The sequence below is a fragment of the Danio rerio genome, chromosome 11 (assembly GCF_049306965.1).
Source record: "Danio rerio strain Tuebingen ecotype United States chromosome 11, GRCz12tu, whole genome shotgun sequence".
NCBI lineage: Eukaryota > Metazoa > Chordata > Actinopteri > Cypriniformes > Danionidae > Danio > Danio rerio.
The window spans coordinates 29,145,875-29,152,531 of record NC_133186.1 but is presented as its reverse complement, the minus strand read 5'-3'; the positions used below and the strand labels follow the sequence as shown (position 1 = coordinate 29,152,531).

Below are 6,657 nucleotides of genomic sequence, written 5' to 3'. Positions count from 1 at the left end.
GGAGTCGGGGTGTCCCAGGTTAAAAATGCATTACAAATGCAAGAGGTGGGGATTGTCTTCAGAAGCATTTTTTTTGTACTGGTTGAAAGTCTCTTCACATTCCAATAGTAATCATTAAAGTAAAGGATCTAAATGCATTTGTATGCATTTATTTGTATGTAGGCATAAAAGAAACAAACAAAAAAAGTTCATCCAGTTAAATATTGTCAGGCTGATAATTCCCATAATTCTGATAAGTAGCCCAAACTGTCTGTCAACAAATGTAAATTTGTACAACTGCGCATCTCTGTTCACGCAGATCTACAACACATCTCGTGCGTTCATGTGCAGACGAGACAATTACAATCAAATCAAATGCTGAATCAAAACTTTTTAAAATCTTGAATCAATATCGGAGTTACTTTTGCATGCTGGAGGAGGGATGACACCAAGGCTGAAGTACTGTATTTCTTTTAGACGGGTATGTTGTTTTAAAAGAATTTTAGCCACACAAAGCTTATGTAGATTGTGTTTTTGTTTTTTTGTTTTTCGAGTGGGTTAAATGAACAAAAGGGTTCAGCCACTGAAATCTTCCGGCGAAAGATTGATCTGACTATTTTCAATTTCATAAGGGACCTTGTACAGCATCGATAATGTAGATCATAAATAAAGCCGTACCTACCAATTCAGGAGTTGATCGCTATAGACTGATGATAGTCTGGGGGAGGGGAGTTTAGAAATGAAACTAATTAGACAGTTTGTTGTTTAATTTGATTTGTTGATTCCTAATATGAAATTCAATGGTAGGCTTGGCAAGCAGTTTTGGAGAATTTGATATTTCCCTTTTCAAACAGAATGCCCGAGCATACTGCCCAAGAGATGTTTCAAAAATGGCCGCTGTGTAAACTGACTTGCCTTAAAGAGACTTTGAGGTTGGAAGGGACTTTAAGGGTCAAGTTGGTTATATATTTACATTAGTTCATTTTTAAACAATGGCAACCTGTGACACAGCCCCTATATTGTGTACCATGCTACTTCGAATGTTCTGTCTGAAATATCATTTCAGTATGGTTTAGTAATAAGTGTAATTCCTACACCCCGCCAGCCAACCACTAAGCATACAGTTGTCACTTTAGGACAAAGTACATGAGAGAGCGAGACCAGCGATCTGTGCATGCTTAAAATATTGCACATTATGACAAGTTTTGCTTGCTAACTACATGACTGTAAACATGCTAGATATAATACAGTTTTTTTTTTCAGAATTGTAGTATTAAAAAGCACTATAATGTTTTCTAACCGGCGAATAATATGAACTAGCGGGTTGTCTGCTGTCATCTGCAAGGTTTGCGCGTTCCTGTTTCTGGAGGCATGGCTTTGGATGGCAGGGGAGGGACTGTGTTTTAAAGATATTATGCTAACCCGTTAGCATTTTGGCAGATCACCTACTGCACCTTTAACCCAGGGGCAGGGCTAAGTGTAGTGTGAAACATCCTAAAATGGTCTGGCCTAGAAAACATAATGAAACAATGCAGCTTTTCTTATCTGTGAACTGAAGAACGAATATTTGAGCAGGTATGTAAAGTATTAACAGTAATCAGGTTCAGAGTAACAGACATATAGCATACCTCTTCTTTCCTTTTTACAGCATGCATTCTTAAATAAGAAAAGTTATATTTAATTGGGAGAATTACTTACAGAAACATCTGTTTTTCAGCTTGCTTTAATGAATAAAATGTAGGCTTTGGGTGACAAACTACTGTTGATTAAAATAAATAGCATTTATTGGCTTCACTCAGTATTTTTTCTGCTTTTAATATATATATATATATATATATAAGTTAATATATATATATATATATATATATATATATATATATATATATATATATATATATATATATATATATATATATAGTTAATATATATAGTTATATATATAAGTTGTGTGTATTATAATGATATTTAAATTTGGAATAATATTCATATCTTAAAATGTTATTTGCAAACCCCCCGCAAACCCCCTCCCCCTTTTATTCCAGATGTCATACAGTGTTACATCATAATGCTGAAGAAGGAGCCTTAAGTGTTCTAATCTGCTATTAGTTTATTATGTTGACAATCAAGAGCTCACATGGCTTTTGGTGCCACACTACATGATGGATTTGCTGGCTTGTTGCAGAGTGTTAGGATTTCCAAGAGGATTCATTGCAAGAGATAAGTGTTTATCTGGCATATTTATGGAAATTTACATGAGTGTTTGGATGAGTCAGGAACATAAATTTCTCCCCAAGACATGTGGCCATTTTTTTTAAGCCACAGTTGGATTTGGATTATAGCTGTGTGTGAACACACAGTTGTCACATTATCCCCTGTAATGAAATCGCAATAACAATAAACTTTTATAGTTTATGCTCTGAATTCATTGTTTATTCTGCTATAGTACCCAAAGAGGTAACCTTTAAAAAAGTCAATGATGTTAGTTGCACTTTAGGTACACTTTCACATTTTGTCAATATGTTGTGTTGTAATTCAACGCAGAGAAGTTGCAAAGGCAGAAAGTTTAGCTTTCACCTTCACCTTTATTGTAGGCAGTGCAGATTGTGTGAAAGTAGAATAATGGATCTGTGCTTTAGTTCCTAAGATCAGGGAAGATATAATTTAATTTTGTTCTTTGCTCTACAGTGACTGAGCTCTGTGGTTTAACATTAGCAATTCATTTTTATTTCCCACTTGCTATTTGCTTTTTGCATATGCCTGACATATCTGTGCCTGCTTGAATGTCAAAACAATTCTGCTTATAATTTGCTCATTCTTCAGGCTGAACCATTGGGCTGAACAGTCCTTGTTGGCACAGTTACAATTCTTTTCTCCACTGTGGTGCTGCAAAATAAGCATTACAATAAATGCACATTACATCCGTTGAAACTTGTGTGACGCAAGGGTTGTAGATGGCGTGGTACTGTTGGTAAACAATGAAGTGAGCGCAGTATCGAGGATGATTGCATTACAGTTTTTAGGTCTCTTTTGACATTTATTTATTTAATTTTGTTAAATCACATGAAAGATATGGGATGTGGCAGAGGTTATGTATTTCCCTTAAAATTATTTAACCCCTGTGTATTGTTCAAATTGACTACCCACTCGTTATATTGGGGGCTGATTTTGACCTATTGACTTCTATTGTAAAGACATTTTGTTGATTGCAAAGACAAGGCACCATATAATCATGCTGTCTTAGTGATTAACAGTTTTATCGATTCTCAGGCAGATTTCAGAATGGAATACAGAATACAACTTTGTAAAGAATTAACACTTTACCCTATAACCAACCCAACCCAATTTAATCTCTAACTATGACTTTAAGGTCCCAGCTTGGCTATCATTAAATTAGTCAAAGCCGCCTTCTTTATATAATGAAGAGAAAATTCAAATAAAATATAATAAAAAATGAATAGGAAAAATCAGTCAATAACATATCACATTTAAACTGTCACAATCAGTATATTTCTCACAAATTTATTACTGTTCCATTTCCAAACAGGTTAGGTACTTGGACCATTTTTTATAGAATAGGTTTAGCTTGTCCATTTGCTAATGACACATTTTTTTCAAATGCAGCCACTCTAGCAAGTTCTATTCCAAAATTCTTGAAGGGAAGGGGCATCTTCTGATTTCCAGCTCCAAAGAATTATTTGTCCGCCAATCAGTATAATAATGCAGTCTTGATTTTTGTTGGCAAGAACTAAAATTTGTCATGTTTACTGTTGATCATCAGTTGGCTCATTAAGGGTCATGGCTTTGCAATCAAAACATTAAGGGCCCTATCATACACCTAGCATAATAAGGCGCAAGACGTGTTTGGTGCGATTTGTTGCAATTTTCAGACCAGCGCAACCCTTATTTTCATTGTGCGTCACGTTCTTTAAATAGCAAATTCATTTTCATCACTTTGTGGACTCATGTGTGTTCCACTCTAAAAAGGAGGTGTGCTAAGGCGCATTGTCCAGTGCAGAGCACGTTAGTTATGCACTTATAGGGTCCAAAGGGTTACACATTGCTTAATACACAAAGAATTTACAGCATTGCACAAATATCTTTACACATGAAAAAAAAATTAAAGGATTAAAATTACAAAAATATTATTTTCTACATAAATATAAAAACCACTCCATGTATTTTAATAAATGAACAACTCTATATTTACATAAATATAAAAAGCCTCCATGCCTTCATGTCGGGAGTCTTTTTTCAGTTTATTAAGGACAATTTGTATTTGTATAATGTTATTATTATTAGCAGTATTATTTATTATATGCATATGTATATTTGTTTTAATAAAAAACAAGTTCAGATTTTTCCACCTGTCTGGTTTTGGAGACGTATGCATCACCATTTGGGGCATAAGAACACAATGTGTGTTTGGATATTACATTTTGACAACACAATTGTTTATTTATTTGTTTACTAGAAATTAGAACGTAATTCAGAAATAGTTTTGAAAAAATCTTTGCGCTTAACAAACTAAATTAAATATGTAGGCTTTTGGATGTCTTCAGCGGAGTGAGTTTGCACCATTTTCTTATTCACAAAAGTAAAGGAGTAAAGTAAAGAGTGAAAGTAAAGTATAGAGAAAGAGGCCGAATGGAGGAGGCTCATTCTTTATCCTCATGCTTCAAATGGTCTGTTTAACTGTCTTGCTAGTGAAGTGTTCAAAGTGTTCTGTTTTTTTTACTTACAAAATCCGCCATGGTGCGATCCAATTGACTCTTAAAGGGAATAGGAGATGAGACCCTGATTAGTTTAATGCACGTTATGCTCAAAACACACCCATAACTCATTGAGAGAATAAGCACAACCCTGTTAGACCATAGGTCAGGACGCAAAGCATATTTTTCCATCCTTAAAATAGCAAAAGTGGATTCGCACATACCCTTAATGCTTTTGTAGCTAGATTGCTAAAATAGAGTACTAAAATTCAAAATCATCCCAGAATGAGTGAAAACATCCCCAACTGCATACATGGGTTAATGTAATTTGCATGATGGAGGATAGTTCGATATCATGCTGTTAATCTGAGCAGAGAATGGCTTTATCAAACAGGAAACACAACTGGAACCTCATCACAGTGGAACCATTTGACTAAAAGGTGATAGCGTGCTTGTGCTATTTCTAGTCACAAAGTTGTTATATTACTGACAGTGGATGTCTGTGATGTGAAGTCATCTTCTTCCATCTTCTTTGGTATTGAACTTAAAGTCCTCTAAATATTGAGGATTAGTGAAGATCATCATTTCTGATTTTCTCCCATGCTCACGATTTGAAGGACTTTGGTTTTAAGGAAAATGAGCAAAAAAGACCACTCCAGGCACTCTGGAGCTTAATGTATTCTGCGGAATAACTGATGGGAGTTGTGAACTGGCATGCCACGAGAGGCAAATTCACAGTCATGGCAATATACTGTATCTTAAATGCAATGCTCATTGGGATTGCCTGTAATTTCAAGCACTCTTCCCTTTTTCTCACTCTGCTTCAGCACTAATGAATCCAGAGTCCTTCAGTTCACAAGGATTTTAGAACATCATTCTCTCCAATCTTTGAACATCTTCATAGTTTCTATGACTTTGGGTTTTACCGAGGGAGAATGTGAAAACAGCCAATCCAGCTATTCTGCAGTTTTACTTGCTTTGTTTTTTTTTTACTTATTTATTTTGGAGTAGTTATGAATAGGCATGGGACGATAACTGTTTTCAAGGTTTACTGCGGTTTGGAAAAGTCAAGGTTTTAAAACTGCCAAAACTTCTGTTATACCATTCCTACCGTATTTGTAAGATTTTTTAAAACTTTTTGTTTTTGTTTTTGTTTTTTAACACAACAGTATCTCCAGCAGAAAAGATCTCCATTTTAAAATGTAAAGAAATCTGGAAAAGAAATCAGAATAAACTAATGAAGACAGCAGAAGTTAATGAAAGAGGAAAAAAGGTTTTGTTTTTTAGCCAGACTATATAGTAGAGCAGTAATCATAATACCTTGAAACCGTGATATTTTTATCCAAGGTTATCATACCGTCAGAATCATATACCGTCCCATACCTAGTTATGAACTGGCTAAGAGAAACGTAGTCAAAAAGCTTAACTTGTGTTATTCAGCTCTAGGTCATCAGGGATGGTCGGTTGGGGTTATTTTTTGTGCGTTTTGTTTGTACCAGCTGGCTATGCAGTCTTTATTCTGTGTTCAAGCAAAACTTTTATAGCCCGAATAAAGCAAACCCAGTGCGATGTCATAGTCAGGTTTTGTTACTGCTGTCCACTTGGTGTGACGGGGCTCTTAAAGTCCATGTGAACTGGAAGTTGCTGTGAGTTTTATTTTATTATGATGATGTACTTCCAACTAAAACTGAAAATTGAGTAGGGGCGGAGCTTTGTTGTAGTTCCCTCACAACAAACTAACAGTAGAAAGGGCGTGGGATATTGTGTCTGAAGCTGTTAAACCTCAACAAACACTGAAGCAAATGGTCAGACTTTGATTGAAGGTTACCAAAAAACATTTTTTTTTTATTTGCATAGAGTTAGCAAAATTGTAAATGCTCCTTCCTCAATCTCCTACAGTACTGAACCCAGAGTCCTTCAGTTGATGAGGATCCAAGATGATCGTCCTTACAGATCATAACACATTCTC

General features: G+C 35.2%; 1 protein-coding gene across 4 annotated transcripts in view; it reads left to right on the top strand.

Annotated features, from left to right (window-relative positions):
* iqsec1b (IQ motif and Sec7 domain ArfGEF 1b) overlaps window positions 1-6,657 on the top strand; it is a 349,885-nt gene that overhangs the window by 1,424 nt on the left and 341,804 nt on the right. The gene's annotated exons all lie outside the window — the stretch shown is intronic.